This window comes from Nilaparvata lugens, chromosome 5, assembly GCF_014356525.2.
Source record: "Nilaparvata lugens isolate BPH chromosome 5, ASM1435652v1, whole genome shotgun sequence".
Taxonomy (NCBI): Eukaryota; Metazoa; Arthropoda; class Insecta; order Hemiptera; family Delphacidae; genus Nilaparvata; species Nilaparvata lugens.
The window spans coordinates 27,654,150-27,673,164 of record NC_052508.1 but is presented as its reverse complement, the minus strand read 5'-3'; positions in this window follow the sequence as shown (position 1 = coordinate 27,673,164).

Genomic DNA, 19,015 nt, shown 5'->3' with positions numbered 1-19,015 from the left:
GCGACTCATTTTGAGAGAGATTCGACTCTAGTAGAGAGCATTATGTTTTCAAATGGTGACGTCGCTGAGACTGGATTCGACTGGTCTGAGTGTCACCATTTGGAAACACATGCTCTCGACTAGAGTCGAGTCTCTTCTCGACCTGAGTCACGTAAGTGTGAGTTGAGCCTTAGAATGTGGCCTACTTATTTTAATTAATCTACGCTATTCAAGATAAAACAATTCCATGCAATTTTGCAAATGTTGAAATCAGACCAGGACTACTAGATGTTAGTGATGAGACTCTACTGATGCTACTATGAGACCTCTAGAACAAAGTGAAGCAGTGCCTGAAGTGCCTGGTAAGCCAACATGTAGTAGTCTATCATCAATCAACCTGTTTTATTTGTCAAGTGAGTGATAGGCCTACTCAACCAATAGTCTTGACAAGGGAGGTCATTAGTAATGATTCCTACCGGGGGGTCTGGGTGTTCTACCCCCCAGAAGGAGAGGGTTCGGAGATTTTGCATGGGAAAAAGCATTTTGAACCTTTTACCAACATATTTACAAGCTAAATAAATTTAAGCAATTTATGTCTTCCATTTCAACCCATGATGTAAAATAGCTATCGGTTATTCCAACTTATACCCTTTTATAGAAAAAAAACCAGGCTAATAATCTGGGTTTAGAGGGGGTCATGACCCCCCGCCCCATAAAATCACAGGATTTGCGCTTGCCTTTAACTTAAAATTGAAGAATGTAGCCTTACTGATGTTAATTAATCCAAGCCATTTTAAATAAACTGATTCCATGCAATTTTCCAGATGATGGAATCAGACCAGGACTACTGAATGTTGGTGATTCCACTACTGAAGACTTCTAGAGCAAGGTGAAGAAGTGCCTGAAATGCCTGGTGATCCAAAATGTAGTATCCAATCAACCGGAGGATATGTTCCTGGATGAATTTATTCAAAGTGACAACTCCGCTGAGCAACCGACAACCACTGAACAAGTACCAAGTTCCAGTAACATCGACCATGATTACAGTTTGAGAAGTTTAGACCTGGCATTATTACAACCCATGTGAGTAAGCCGCGAATTGGATTATCTAAATGATGATAACCTTGAAAACATTAATTCAATTGAAGATATTTTTTATGACAGTGATAGTGATCCAGAGAATATGTCCCAGATTCAGAATCTGACACTAGATGATGCCTATTAGAAGTGATGTAACTCAGCAGGATTCACCTGATGTGCAAACAGATGAGAATCCAATTAAAAATACAACTGGCCCTGTAAAGCAGCTAACTTGAAGGAAAGAGGACAACTGGGCACATAATTTGAAAAGAAGAAAGTCAATTCCGGTGCAGCATATGTGTCAAGACTTGGTAAACATCATGAGCGAAAGGTTTTAGGTTTGCCATGTAGTACTTTCAAGTGTAATTTGAAATTTACGAATGAATGTAGAAAGGAAATATTTGATAAATTTTACAATCTGTGTGACACAGAAAATACATTACATATCAAAACTCATTTCTTCTTCCAACTATGATGATGGTCGATCACCAACTGCTCGTAAATGTAACATATCGTTCTACCTTGAGGTTGATAGTAGAAGAAAGCGTGTATATAAAGCAATGTTCAAAATCTACATTTCCTATTTCAAATAATTTTCTATCAACTGTTTTGAAAAAGAGTGACATTAATGGTTTCACTGGAGAAGACTTCAGGGGAAAACATGGAAAACAAAAGAAAACTTGAGACACATTTATAGAATCAGTATTTCTGCATAATATAAATAGTTTCCCTCGCATTGAGTCTCACTATTATAGGTCAAGAACTAAAAAGGAATACTTGGAGGTTGGTCTGAATTTATCAATGATGTACGGATTGTACGCAAAGAAAACAGAGCTAAAGGCTTGAACTTGATAAAAAACACTTGTATGAAATTATATTTAATTCTAAATTTAATAAGCTTTTTCAAGCCAAAGATCTATGTGTGAAATGCAAGGAATCAAAACTATTGAGCGATGAAGAAAAGGGTGAAAACGATGATCTACAGAAAAAGCACAGATGAGAAGTTTCACTTCCGAGATAGGAAAAAGAGAACAAAGAAAAATGTACTATTGAAGATTTCATAGCAGTTTATGACTTACAAGCTGTTTTTCAGTAAAAGGGTAGAGCATCAATTGTTCTACATTTTTTGTCACTTGCCAGAAAAACTCTCATATATTTGGGTATCACCTGTTTATAATAGCATTTGTTGTGTGATACCATTATTATTATTATTATTATTATTATTAGGCCTATTATTGTGTTGTAGTACTGTACTATAATATTTTTTCATAAATACATTGTCATTTTAATTATGAGTACATTGTAGTGTGTAGTACAGATTTGACTGTGATACTTGAGTTCTTCAACTTGTATTTTTATTTTTTTTTATGAATAATGATGATTGTCTCAACATATTGTATGTTTTATGACAATAAACGATGATTTGATCAATATTTTATTACAAATCGAAATTGAATGCATATAATTTCACTGTTGCCGACATTTCTAAGAGAGATTGTACTTCAAAAAGACGAGGGTATTGCTATTTGTGGCATGAAGGCATTGCAAACCGAGGTGGTGTGGAAATTGCAAGTTGTGCCTATGACAGGGGTAATTATGTTGAGTTATTGAAGCTGAGGTCAACAGATAACTCCTTATTGAAACAAAATTGTGTAGACAGAGAAAAGTTTTTCAATTATGCTTATCATGAAGTTCAACATGAAATGATTGGAATAAAGAGGAATTTTGCCAGGCAGTTCATACTTGATGATGCTAAAAAATCTAAGCACTTGTCTGTGATGGTGGATGGAACTCTTAGATGTGTCACATCAAGAACAACATTGACCCTTGTTATAAGATATGTGACAGGAAATCTTGAAATCAAAGAGGGCATTCTTGGTTTCTATGAAACCGACTTGAAAGATGGTGGAACATTATACAAGCTGCTTGTTTCAGTTTTCAGATAATTTGGCATTGACCCTGAAAAAGAAAAATAGCTCAGTGCTATGATGGAGCAAGAAACATAAGTGGTGCTTACAAGAGAGTTGCAGTGAGGATGAAATAGCAAAACTCATATGTTATGTTTGTATATTGCTACATGCACTCTCTGAATCTTGCACTTATTGATGTATTAAAACATATTCAATCTGTAAGAAATGTGTTCAGCATAGTCCAATAGATATACTGTTTTATTGAGGCATCGCCTAAGGCCTACCATACACGTTTCGATCGGCCCGAAGGCCCGGACTGTTCAGTCCTGGCCTTTGGGCCGGGCCTGATTGATGGTCCCCCCCACTTACGTACCGGTCGGCCTTCCAGTCATTGCATATCCAGTCGCGCGGTAGCTCTATTGGAAGGTGGGAATTGTTTTGTGCAGATTTGTGAAGATTTTAGTAAATTTTAGTGCAATACATTTTCGTAAATTCAGTTCAACATGACATGTCATCTATTGAAGACCTACAAGCTATTGCAGTGATAATGTGTGTTATGTCCAAAAGAAAAAAACGCGAAAGGAGCATGTGGGCGAAGTCATGGCTTGAAAGGGGGAAGTACACCCACATAAGCTTATTGTCCGAGTTGCAATGTCATCCAAAAGATTGGAAAACCTATTTACAAATGGATGAGCCAACTTATTTGGATTTATTAAGAATGGTCACCCCGTTAATTGCAAAAGAAGATTCTGTGATGAGAAAAGCAATAACGCTGCATGGAAAATTGACAGCAACATTGTGTTACTTGGCAACGGGGAGAACATTAGAAGACATGAAGTTTGACACCAGAATCTCCTCAATGCTTGGGGAAAATAATACCAGAAACTTGCTTGGCATTGGTGAAAGCACTAAAGGACTACTGCTAGGTAAATATAGTTCAATTCAAGGGGCTATTCACACTGAATTATTGTATTGTGTATTAAGTCTAACGTTTCCAATTTTTTGTTTATGATGCTATAAAAATAATGATGGGAATGATGATATTGTCTTCTTTAGCACACTATTGCAGGAAGAATTCTTCATTTGTTACTGAAATGTCCAAATTCAAGTCTCGGAACAGATATGAACTATTACTTGCTAATCATCATTGCTCAAATAATGCTGCTGCTCCACCAGGAGATCGACTTTATTAAGTGCAGAAATTGTTATTGTTAACTTCAGAAATGCTTATATTCCTGAAGAATCAATGTGCATTGATGAAAGCATTATTCCATTTAGAGGGCGTGTGGTTTTCTGTCAATATATATAAAACAAGTCTCATCGTTATGGAATCAAAGTTTTTAAACTATGTGTAAAAGACCATTACACTGTTGCCTACAATATTTATGCAGGTAAAGAAGCATCACCTAATGCTAGTGTTTCTACCAGTAGATATAAATTGTGTGTTCTGGCCCACCTGTCCCAGACTTCTCATAGGGTCAAAGGTCAAGGTCAAAGTCAAGGTCAAAGTCAAAACTCCAAACACTTCATAACCAAGGCCAAAACTTTGAAAAAATAGATAAATAAATAAATAGAAAAAGTATTTATTCTATTTTTTTTAAAGTTTTGACCTTGACATTGACCTTGGTTATGAGGTGTTCAGAGTTTTGACCTTGACCCTGACCTTGGACCCTATGGGAAGTTTAGGACAGGTGCGCCAGAACACACAATTTATATCTACTTCTACCAATGTTGTGCTGCAGCTGACTGGACCTTACCTTAATTTTGGACTTACACTTTTTGTAGATAACTGGTATACAAGTGTTACACTGGCTCATGAACTAGTAAAAAATGACACCCATCTAGTTGGAACACTACGAAAAAATCGCAAGCATAATCCAAAAGAGGTTATTAGCAAGAAGTTGAAAAAAGGAGAATGTATTGCAGCAATGGACCAAGAAAATGTGATGGTGTTGAAATGGAGAGATAGAAGAGAGGTGTTGATGTTATCTACTAAACATGTTGACAATGAAATAACATACATGAAACGGAATAAAGAGGTGAAAAAACCAGAAGTTGTTTTAGATTATAATCGAGGAAAAGCGTTCATAGATTTGGCAGACCAAATGAGTGCTTACCACTCTAGTCTATGAAGAAGTGTGAAGTGGTTGTAAGATTATAATTTTGAATAGCTATCAAAATCACTAAATGAAAAGATTTCATAGATCTCAAGCAAACAGCTGTATTGCTATCACTGGGTGCGATGTCAACAAACTCGAGATTAGATAATAATGGGTATCCAGGCTACAGTTTTGAACAGCCAAATGGAAAGGAGAATATTATTGCTATTTATTTAATAATATAAAATAATAAATTTTAGAGGTTAGGTTCTTTGATACTTACTGGTCGGCAACCTAATGATTGGTCAAGCCGTATAAATTGAGAATTAGCCAGACACCTGTGGCAAATTTAGTTGCATACAAATAGCATTCGCTTAAAATGTGATCAGAGGGTTGGTAACAAGCATGGCATGTCAATGTAAAAGGAAAAACATTTTAAAAAATACAAAAATATTTATTATGTCATACAAGCATGGACAAAATGTGTAAAATAAATAAAAATATTAAGGAAATGTGGTATATCCTACTCAGCACATGAATACATTTGTATTGTAGAATAAGCCAATCAAATACAGTAACTGACCGGCAGTGAAAGCAAGTTAATTCAAAAATATACTTTATTTATTATATAAATGATAAAAATTTGTAAACTATACAATACCCAATCTATGTAACAGATAAAAAATGAATATTTAAGAATTATAATATTGCTCTTTATGTGATAACCCAGCAGATTAGCATGGACTATATTGAATCATGTTATTGTGTATTAGTGAGGCTAGGACCAGCTCAAATCAGAGTGAATATTTAAATGATATGCAAATTCAAAAATATGGAAGTATGGTCATGGAAAGAATAGGGGTAGATCTAAGCCCACTTGCTTGTCAGAGGTCACCAATTTATAGAGCACAAGATCCCTTTTTAAATAATTGTACATTTTAAAAATTTAAGTTTGAATTTAAAAATTAATTTGATAAGACTCAGTGAGGTCGTAGTAAGACATGAGTCCCTTAATTTAAATATCACCATTGAGAAGATGACATCAGCCCACCAGAAAGGCCTAGGACATCAAAAGAATCTGGATCGCCATCATAATTTATAAAAATCGACATGTGAGTTTAATTGAAAGTTATTAAGGGGACCCTCAGTGCTTCAAATAAATCATGATTTAATGAAGCTAGCTCGACAAGGGTTATTTAAATATTGAAATTAATATCAAAACTTGCACAAGTCATTAAAGGTCATTAAAGTCATAAGAACAATCTATAAGCTCATGTTCATAAGATAAGTGATTTATCTGATTTCCACCGGAGGCCGAACCCTAGCCCTGAGATATACATATTAATATATTCTGAGATTTATAACTTATATTTAATTATTTGTATTAATTGGGAAAGAAGATTCATAAAGTTTTATTAGACAAGTGATAGCAAGTCCATAATTGAGCTATACAATTTGGAAGCATATATTTGCTGATTAAAGAAGCACATGGTAGTTTTTGTGCTAAAAAGCAAAGTCAATCAGTAGTGAGCTATCTGTGATATTTTCCAATATATATTTGTTCTTTTATTATTTTTTATACTTGTTGCTCTATATTTTATTTGACTCTTGATATTTTATGTAATATATTTGTGTCTTTATTTGAATGGTGTACCCTTTATTTATTATCCTATCTACATGCATGACCAATCTTGTTATAGTCTATTTTATTACCAGTATTGAAATATTATTAAGATTACCAACCAACTATATTCTTCACCAAATAAGTTGGATAAATCAGCGATATACAGCATTGATTATCAAATCTTTGGAAATAATACGTTCCCAAGATTTATATAAATTATCCAGTACCAACACATCTGATTTGAAGAATCTCCAAGGTCATAGTATTAATTTGCAGCAACATAAATTAATAGAATTTATAAGGTATTCTGATAGAGTGTCGCCTTTGATTCCGCCCGGTATCATTTTTCATTGCTGACTACTTTGGCGAATGGTGGCGGGTAGCATTAGTGGCAGTACCGCATCGTCTAGTCTCGTCTAGTTTCGTCTAGTCTTATCTATCTCTATTGCATCTATATTTGTGGAGTACACCAAATCAGTCACAAGAACTGTGAACTGTTAAAGCAGCTGACGTTTACAGCCAGCGAAAGCAGAGAACTGTTTGAGCTCCTGGGAGAGCTGGTAAGAATTTGATACTATTATTTTTCCAGGAATCACAAAAAGTATCATACATTATCCAAATCTTTGCTCTACCAACTGCGGCCAGCAGGGCACACGTTATAGAGAAAATAACGTTAAATGGTATAGAAAAGTAATTTTTGATTTATTTCTAAATACAGCCATAATCAATGCAATTTATTTGTACAAATCAGTGACAGGTGATAAAATATCTGTAACAGACTTGAGGGAAAGCATTATCAATAGTTGACTAGGTGAGGACACCTTCAACATCCAACAACCTGAAATGGTGACAAACATCAATTAGTGAAAAATACAAGAGGTAGATGCATATTGTGCTACAAAAATTTGGTGAGTAATCTTGGTCGCAAACAAGTAATTCTGAAGACCAGAAAAGTATCATTGAAATGCAGTGGATGCAATCAGAGGATTTGAAAAGAATGCTTCTTCCACACCCATGAAACAAAAAAGACAATTTGATTATAAATATTCACTCTCCCTTCAATATAATTTTATTTTGATGATTTTTATGTTGATAATTTTTATATAGTCTACTTCTACAATATGTAAGTGGTCTTTGTTTTACTGGTAAATTAATATATTCTTATAATTGTTTTATTTTACTCGCCAATACAACTTCATAATATGTGACTCATATATGATTCACATGGCCACTGTGAAGGAAAGTCACTCTCTGTGGCCATGTGACCCAAAAGTGGGTACCCCCATTCGGTAGAAAAAATTGAACTTTTGAATACTATAATACAAAACCATGTTGCTAAATGCCTCAAAAATGATGAAACTAACAAATCTAGGACTTGAAAAATAGTTGTGGCCCAGATAGATGAGGTGGCAAAATGACCTTTGGCTTGGTGAAGAAAAATCATTTTTGATTCACATGGCCCATAAATAGGGTGGAATGTGACCCAGAAATGGGTCACATGGCAGTCAATGTGTAAAGTTATTTTAACAGTAATAACAATAGTTTGGATTACACTATTTTTCTGGTGGTAATGATTGATGATGATTTAGATGACACCTTTTTTCCAGTGACCAAGATTGTAAGACTGATTCAAGTGAGGGTCCCAAAAAATTAGAGGGTGATATGTCATTTTTAGACGACAAGCTTGTGTCTTGGGCCAAGCAATTTAATATTTCCAAACTATGCTACTACCAGACTTTTGCACATATTGAAGCCACACATACCATGTCTTCCTTTAGATGCGCACACTTTACTCAAAACCTCCAGATCTGTATAAACCCCCAGATCTGTAAACATTATAGATTGTAGTGGTGGGTCATTATAGATTTGTTTATTTTGGCTTGGAAAAAATATAATCAAAAAGCATCATCAGACATTAAGACTGGGCAAAGTAAATTACTTTGATATTTGAATATCAAAGTAATATTTGATTGAAAAAATGAAACTTGATTCAAATGTTCAAAATATGTTAACAATGTAAATGTAGATGAATTGCCAATAGAAAAGGGTGGTACAAAATTTTGGCTTGTCTTGGGTGTGCTTGATCAAGCTAATAATAAATCCCCCTTTATTATTGAACTTTACAAGGGAAATGCAAAACCAAAAAGTTTAAATGAGTTTTTAACTGCCTTTGTGAATGAGTGTGCAGGTTTAGAAAGAAGAGGAATCAGTTTTGAAGATGTACTCTTTGCTTCTAGGATTGGTTGTTTTATTGCAGATTCCCCAGCTCGAGTTTTTCTGAAATGTACTGTTACACATAATTCTCTGTATGGATGTGAAAAATGTTTACAAGATGGTGTTTACTATGGACAAAAACCTGACCTATTTTAAAAATTGCGTCTATAAAGTTTTTATTGCATCTAAAGAATATCCTTTAATCTATTTATAAAGGATATATGTACGGTTTTGGCTCAATTAAACTTGATCACCCAAGTACCCCTTGATTTCATGCATCAGGTTCGCCTTTGCAGGGGTGCCCAGCCCCCCCAAGGGCAATGGCGCATGCCCGCCCAATCCAAGTGTAATGCCCCCCCCCCAAAGTATCCCAATTCCCAACCCTTTAGTTTTTAACATTAGTCAGTGTATGACAATAAATTTCACATCTTACATTCTAATCTTCCAAAGGACATTATTTACCTTTGTTCCTTGTGAGGAATTCTTTCTGTTTTCATAATATTGTAAAAATATATACCATCGTTTCTTATCTCATTTAAAATAGAAATAAAGTATATTTTTGATATTATTTTTGAGACTAGCAGTGCACCCGTTCTTGTTCGGGGCATCCTATGAAGGGGCATCAGAAATAAGGATAGATACATCTCATACCACAGCTCATTCTTCTAAGCTTTTAAAGGTGGTCTAAAAGTATGTTGAAAAATATATGGCCAACTTTTTCATGGTTATTCAACCTCTTTTTCTTCCAACTAATAAGATTGTCTCTGTCTGACTTAAATATACACTGTATTTTCTATCTCGGAGTCTCTCGATGCTGAGAAATTATTCTCCGTCTAAAATTTTGAAGCTCTTTTGTGTTGGAAGTTTTTATTGTGTTGTTTTTCTCTCTCCTGTTGAAATATGTGTGTGAAACGTTCATATGTTCCTTTCAAAAAGTGGAAAAATTGGAATAGAATGACTACTGTATTTTATTTGATTGGCGAAGAGTGGACAGTAATGTCAACTCTTTTCCACCTGACTACAAAATTGACGGAATTCTCCACCTTTTCACGGTTGAAGCGAATGCATTATGAATTGGAGAAAAGACGAACTTGAGACAACTAAGCTTGCAGAAGATTGATGTGTATGCAATTTGAATAAGAATTTATTATTGTATCAATTAGTATAGACCTAAAGAAGTGTTTTATAAACAGTAAAATTATAAAAAAGAATCATCACAGTTTCTCCCTCATTGAGAAAGATTGGTATGACTCTGAATGGCAAGGTCATTCATGGAGACGTTCATTGGTGCTGATCAAAGAAGAGAGTTTTCTACCCAAGAATTTCAAATTCCTATTCTGAAACTACATTATTCCCAATAATAAAGCAACTATAACCATGTATTGAAAAATTTGCGATTATGTTCAAAGAGGCATTCAAATCATCTTATTCATTTTTTGGAAAACCAAAATGAGGACAGGTTGTGAAAAAATGTATCCTATCAGATTCCCTTTGAACTATCACATAGATGAAATCCCAATTGAAAGTTTTACACAATATTTACACAATCTTTTTATTTTCTATAATACTCAACATAATCAACCGCTTCTGAATAAAGATTGATACAATATAAAAAGATGTCTATGAATTTAAACTTTGTATCAATTTAATCTTAAGCTTGGTTGTTGTATCTGATACATCTTCAACGTTTTTCCAATTAAAAATTCAGCAGTTTTTCGACAGATTAGATTGATCATATTAGTCAAATATCCGCTACGTCAAATTTATTCGTTCAACACTCATTGAACATAGAGCAATTACTATTCAAATAATTCAGATTTTCAAAAATCAACCTTATATATTTATAATGAGCTTGAATTCAGTTTGTCTCAAGTTGAGATGAATAAATTCAAGCAATAAGCGTTATTTCTCATATCAATGTATCAGAAAAGCATTGATGAGAACGCTTGGTGGGGTGGAGGTTAACTACACTTTTTCCAATTGTATTTGAGAAAGTATCAAGTTAATTTAAGAAATAGCCCAGTCAATGAAGGTCCAAAAAAGCAGTTTCGATCAGAAAATTAATAAAAGCTGAATTTCCCACCATCGATAGAACCCTCCCAGAGGGTCATTCTCCCAAAAGTCCCAAGAAATCCCCTTGGAGCTTTCCGCCCCAGCCCCCTAAAACATGAAAAATGCAGGTAAACACAAGAAATCAATTATCTCTGTAACCATTGATCGGAAACAGTTCTATTATATGCCATTCGATTCGTTACATTTTGAACTACAATATTAGTTATATTCATTTTTCAATAAAATTAGCAGTTTTCTTGATAAAATAATATAATATATGTAAAAATTTAGGGGATTTGTGATTTGATTTTTTTGTTTTCTCCGATTAACTTCGAAACAAGTAGTTTTAAAGGAAAATGAGCTAAATAATTAATGTAGCCACTGTCATTGCAAATCCATTGATGTATATTGTTATGTATTTGCGATTCGATTTGACGCCGTGGAAGATGAAACAGTCGACGTGGAACGGCGCGTCTGACTCTCTTAGCCATAGTAAACAGCAAACTGGAAATCAATTATCTCTGTAACCAGCAATCGGAAAAAAATCTATCATATGTCATTCGATTTGTTACATTATGGTCTAAAATATTAGTCGTATTCATTTCCTCAATAAATCGAACAGTTTCCTTGATAAAATAATATAATATATGTAAAAATTTAGGGGTTTTTCGATTTGATTTTTGTTTTCTCCGATTAACTTCGAAGCAAATAATCTAAAGAAAATTAGACAAACAATTAATGTAGCCACATTCATTGCAAATCCATTGATGTATATTGTTATTTATTTGCGATTCGATTTGACGCTGTGGAAGGGGAAACAGTCGACGCAGTACGGCGTGGCTGACTCTCTTCACCATAGTAAACAGAAAAATACAGTAGTAGGCCTACTGCTTTCAAAGTTGCATCTTATTCACACTATGGCGCTCGAAACAATCAATTATGTCTATTGTTTTGACATGTGATGAGACTAATTTTTCACATTTTAATTCTCTAAATTCTCTAAAATCATTTTGTTGTTATATATATGTGCTAAATCATGCATTCTATGACAGACAAAGATATTGTTTGCAACCGATAAAATATTCATACTATTACATAATGTAATATATATTTAAAATATGTGTGTATGATCATAGTTCTATGCTAAAATTTATCATAAGTTATGAATGTCAAAAACTGAGATAAATCATAGATTACAATAGTGTTAACAGTGGCAATTTCCTGAAAAATCATAGTTTGCATTTTTCTACAGTTAATATTCTCCAAGCCAGGTTGATAATATACCTTCAGTTGAGTAAAATATATATGGCGGCTGAGGCATAAAAAATTTATACATTGGGCTTGTTGAGTTGAAACTTTCTATGATTCTCTCTGTAAAGTAGCCTATCTTCCGTTCTTACTAGTTGAATCTACATTATTTAGACAATCCAATATGAAAATTCAGTAGATTCTAAAGATGAAAGCCATGCAAACATACAAATTAAGGAAGAGTAAGCATGCATAAAAGGTAGGAAAATCATGAAAGTGTTTCACATTTAACCACAAAGTACCCTACCGTATAAGATTAATTGAAAGATGATTCATCATCTTCTATTATTTTTGTTAACATATCGATTTTTCACCTCCACTCGCATCTTGTCATTCATTACACAAGGTTGGCAGAAGCTTTTCTTTATGTCGATTAATGTTGATTGAAATTGATTTTGATTGGGGCACCAAAAACAAAGATCATGTTCTATTTGAAGCATTCAATTTTTTGAACATGATTTCTTATGACTTAGCATTCACAGATTCAGTTGGGTGAAACTATTTGAAAATTATACCTGATTATCAATATCATTGCATTCTAGTTCATTGTGATCATTGAAGGGTTGAAGTGATGAGTTAGTTCAAGTGAATTCTAGTACACAAGTATATTGTGCTTATAATGGGCTCTTCTTTATTTTCTATCGATGTTTTGCTCCAGTAGAGAAAATTTAAAATGTTGGTTTACATTTTATAAGCTTTATAAACAATATAAATTAACGGTAATATAAATTTGATAAGTCCAGTATTAAATTAATCGATGTTGATTTTCATTGTATCGCTTTGTATCAATGTTACTTGCACTGTTTGCAATTCATCACTATATTCTCTCAAGAATTAGTTTTTCATGAATTTCATGATCTGAAAATTGAAATTCAAATGCTATTTGGATGACGTACACATTCTACTGGTTTTTTACAATAATTGTTACGTTGAAGAGTGAGGCAATTCAATCCATTTGGAAGTAAAATGAAATCACAGTGCGATTTGAACAGTGGATAGTAACTTTGAAATTCAGTTGCTCAATTCATTTCGGCTTGATACTATCATTTGTAATTATAGTTGATCAGAAATATGCATTGTATATAATGTTTATATTTCAGTTTGACTAATTTTCTATCACAGTCTCACTTTCATTCATAAACATGATAATCTAGATACGTTGATTACCTTGAAGATGTAGCTTATCTTACGTCGAACAATGTACAATACAAACAATTTTCATTAAATTACTATTATGATGACTATTGGAATTTCTGCCTGTGAATGTGATAAGTCATTTTATGAGCATTGAAATCCGTACCTAGAAAAAGTTGCATTATTACTAGAAATTTTGTTATTTTTACTATTTATTATAGGTACTGTACATTGATTTTTGTGATTATAGGATCAACTACTTTATTCTGAATCACGATAAGGATAAATAGGGAAATTGTGAGATGGGGATAACATCCATAGTTACATAGCATCAATTTGAAAGCTCTGATAATATGATTTGAACGGAACTGCGATTCTGGCTTGGTATTGCCTCTTCATGTTCAGTGAGAATAGAAAGCTTCAGAGTAATTCGTTCTCACTATATGTGATAATATTGGTAATATTTGGTAACATTTGTTAATGTTTGAACCGAATGTGCAACAAATTAATCTACTTTCAGCTTGAAAATTTTCAACTTATCAGGAGTACAGTGTTATCATATGGTATCTCAGGTAGGCCCACCCTTTTATTCTTTTGTTCACGTGATCTGATGATATTCATTCCATTATCAAGTGTTTAAATTATCAAGAGTGATGAAACAAGATAAAGCACAAGAAAAGCTATGAAAAGAAATTTTAAATCTTCATTTTTCACAAAATAAGGATAAGATGAAGGAGTCGGACACATAATATATCATGAAACTACGTTGAAAAACATCAATATCTGAAACTAGAGTTATCAAATTGTGTTACCTCTGACTCGTATGGAGAAGGCACACTTCAAATTAATATAATAAATTCTGTGAGCAAACAAGGAAATCCTGATTTTTATCATGAGCATGGTTAAATCAAGAAAATTGTAATATATTTTTAGAATATTGAAAAGTGAAAATCTATATACAGCGCATGTCAAAACAATAGACAAAATTAATTGTTTCGAGCGCCATAGTGTAAATGAGATGCAATGTAGACAGCAGTATTATTCTGTTTACTATGGTGAAGGGAGTCAGCCGCGTCGGCTGTTTCCCCTTCCACAGCGTCAACTTGAATCGCAAATACATAACAATATACATCAATGGATTCGCAATGAATGTGGCTACAATAATTATTCGTCACATTGCTCTTTAAAATTACTTGCTTCGAATTTAATCACAGAAAACAAAAAAATCAAATTGAAAAACCCCTAGATTTTTACATTATATTATTTTATCAAGGAAACTGTTCGATTTATTGAGGAAATGAATCCAACTAATATTGTAGTCCTCAATTTAACGAATCGAATGACATATGATAGATTTTTTTCCGATTAATGGGTACAGAGATAATTGATTTTCCTTGATTACCTGCATTTTTCAACTTTGAGGGGGTCTAGGGGGGAAAGCTCCAAGGGGATTTCTTGGGACTTTTGGGAGAATGACCCTCTGGGAGGGTTCTATCGATGGTAAAAGATTCAGATTTTATTTAATTTTCGGATCAAAAAAACCTTTATTGACTGGGCTAAAAGTATCAATTGTATTTGAGAATAGTCACTTATAAATGAGAGAATGCCATATATGTAGATAAGAATAGTCAATTGTATTTGGGAAGTCATCACATGTAATTGACAATAGTGAATTATATTTGAGAAATCGTAAACTGTAAATGAGAAGATATCAATTGAAAATGAGAAAATTCTCCAATTGGCATGTCGTGACTCTTCTGTAGGCTACAGTACATGTTTGATTTGAGCAGGAAAGGATCCACAGTATTCCAATTACTACCATAGGCTTTGCATGGGGGCAAATGAATATTTCTAATGGTGAAAGTATTTCCCCTGTACTGTTTACGAATGATTCATGAGTATCATTTCTATGTATGTATTGACAACGCGACTTTTATTTCCAAACATTTTATAAAATATTGCACTTGATGAAGATCAAATTATCTATGTTCACGGCGCAATTGAACTTTATCATCAATCAATTGAATCTCTTGATCAAAATATTCGGCACAACAACCCACACAAAAAGAAGTTTTTTCATTACACAAAGGCGCCGGGGTGCCCACAAGGGGGGGGGGCATGGCGCAATTTGCGCCATCAACATTTTTGGGGGGGCATGATTTTTTTTATATTTTATGTCAACATTTTGAATCATGACTATAAAATCAAGGTATTAAATAGAGATATCCGAATGTAGTTAATTTTATTTTTTTCCCCACCTTTACAATGTTATATTTTTCAAATTGTAACTCAATATAAAGCATAAAAATACAATTGATAATAATATGTTGTATGCAGGAATTTTAGTAATTTTAAGCCTATGAGTTTGAAGGTAGATCTTTGACAAAAATAAATTATAACTTCATGATCCACTATTATTCTGATTTCCTTTGCATAATTTTAATTTTTAATGGTCCTGTTTGAGTTTCCTTGCTGTTGCAACCTAATTTTCTTAAAAGCACAATGATAAGTTAAATTGTAAGGTACATTTTAATCTAATAATTATTTTAATTTCGAAGGCGTTTCATGATGATATTAATGTCTCTGAAATGGGAATGTAATTATCAACAACATCGCAAACTCTAGTGAATTTGACAGAAGAAAAAACTTCTTTTGTCAAAAATTTGCAAAAAATATCAAATGAAGCCAATTTCAATCTTTCAAATTTACACCCTATTTACCACACAGTAATCAAGTAATATTTTTCACAACTGTAGGCTTCTCATATAAAATAGTATGATAATTTAATTATTTAGTATTCCAATAAAACATTAACTTTTTGAAAAAAAAAAAGATATTTTCAATCCCCAAAATCCGTTGAAGAATTGCCAAATTTTTTGATCAAGAGATTCAATTGATTGATGATTAAGTTCAATTGCACCGTGAACATAGATAATTTCATCTTCATCAAGTGCAAAATGTTTTGCAATATTGTGACAATATTTTGTCAAAATATCTTAGCAATATGTACCAACATTGCTGTAATATTTTCAAAAAAATATTAAAGGTTTCATGAACATATTGTCAGAGTATTTTGACAACATTGACCAACATTTCCAACACATTGAACAATGTTGTGATAATTTTTGTCACAATATTCAGATAATATTTTTTTAAAATGTTTTGCAATATTGTGACAATATTTTCCAATATTTTGTCAAAATGTCTTAGCAATATGTACCAACATTGCTATAATATTTTCAAAAAAATATTAAAGGTTTCATAAAGATATTGTCAGAGTATTTTGACAACATTGACCAGCATTTACAATATATTAAACAATATTGGGAAAACATTCCTTCCAATATTAAGACAATATTGTTTCGCTACTTGGGTAACCTCAATTTAGTTTGCTATGCCTTCTATCGCCCATTGTTGCTCTCAAGCAACATCACATAAAAGCTATTTTTCTCATATAACACTTGATTCTATCATGTAAATCTCTCTTATACAATGAAATCAATCAAGTAATAAAAAATGGAAAAATATTTTTCAATTCGAAAAATGTCAATTCTATGTATTTATATACTTCATGAAACATCGATGATTTTGAAGGCTGTGATAGTGGCGGACATGAAAACCGATTTCGCGAATTATTCAATGCTATTGTGGAAAGTGCTGGTCTCTGGTGATAGAATAGTTAACTAACATGTTGCTTATAAGAAACTATGGTAGATAAAGCACATAGTACCATGCTAACTGTAGTAATCATGATTTTAAGTTGGCGTTGCTTATAAGCAACGTTGGTAATGGAAGGGTTTTGAAACCAGTGAACTCTGTCTTTTATTTCTTATTTTTGTTAGTTGAGTGGATTAACAGTCTACTGCCCGGTTTGTCAGACGAATTTGCTTACAAACCAAACTGAATAACAAAATAACACTCACTAATCACTTAAAACCGTAAAATAATTTTTTTTTTTTTTTAAGATTACATCCTAAAGACTCCAGTCATGGAGTATAAGACAAGTCATGTTATTACATAATAATTCTAACACTAAGTAGTTCAACCTAGTTTAGGTTTGAAAGGAATTCTTGTACACTATAAAAAGCTCTATCAAATAAATATTTTTTAATTTGTTTTTTGAAAATCTTCAAATCATCATTACTTTTCAAGATTTGAGGTAGCTTGTTATAAAATTTCCTACCAATATAATCTGGTTTTTGTTCAAATAACCTACTATTGTGACCCATTATATGATAATCTGCTCTGTTTCGCGTATTATACTCATGAACATCTGAATTCTGGATCACACCACTCGTTTTCACATGCATTACAACTTCATATACATACAAAGATGGCACAGTTAATAGACCAAGCTTTTTAAATAAAGGCCTACAAGAGTCTAACCTATTCACTTTCTCTATACATCTGAGTGCCTTCTTTTGAATCTTAAACACCCTGTCCATATTTTGTTGAGATGAATTACCCCATACTAAAATAGCATACCTAATATGAGATAGTATAAGTCCATGGTAAGCAGTTAACAGTAGTTTTTTATCATTCAGCCTAGCAAGCTGCCGCAGGACAAATACCCCAGATGATATCTTATTACATATCCTCTCAATGTAAGGATGCCATGTTAATTTCCTGTCCAATAAAATTCCCAAGAATGCTAGGTACTTTCTTTTCTTGGTCTAATTCATTTTCCTCTACAAACACATTTATTTCTCTATCCTCTACTGAATTATATTTACTTTTGAATTGTAGGAATTGACATTTCTTACTATTTATTGTTAATTGCCTTTGCTTCAAGAATTGGACAATTGACTGTACTCCAGTAAAAGCATTTATTTCTAGACTATCTAATAAATAATTGTTAAAGATAAGCGATGTGTCATCAGCAAACAACAGAGCTCTGTGATCTTTTAACTCTTTTGGTAATTGGTTCACATACAACAGAAACAGTAAGGGACCCAGAATTGAGCCTTGAGGTACTCCAGCCTGGACCTCCAGTTTTTGAGATTTAATTTTTACTATTTCATTCCCATCCACCTTGGTAAGCTCAACACACTGGTTTCTACCTATTAGATATGATTCAAACCATTTTAGTTCTATACCATTCACACCTACAGTTTTTAGTATTTCCAATAATATTCTATGGTTCACACAATCAAAAGCTTTGGATAAATCAAGAAATATTGCGGCTGCCTTCTCACCTGAATCTATTATATCTATTAGTCTTTCAACAAGGGATACTATTGCAGTCTTAGTAGATTTCCCTTTCTGGAACCCATGCTGTTCATCACATATGAAATTAATTTCTTCCAGGTGCATCAATAGCCTATTTAAAACTACTCTTTCAAAAATTTTACTTATTACATTTAGAATACTAATGGGTCTATAATTTTCAACTCTTTCAGAATCACCGCTCTTGAAAATTGGCAAAATTTTTCCTTGTTTCAGATCATCAGGGAAAATACCCTGCTCTAGTGAAGTATTAAGGAGATGCAATAAAGGGTCCAGTAATTCATTTTCACATTCTTTTAAAATTTTGCTTGAGACCCCATCCAATCCTACTGTTTTTTTGTTATTCAAATTTTTTATTATTCTTGACAACTCATCTCTTGATAATGGAT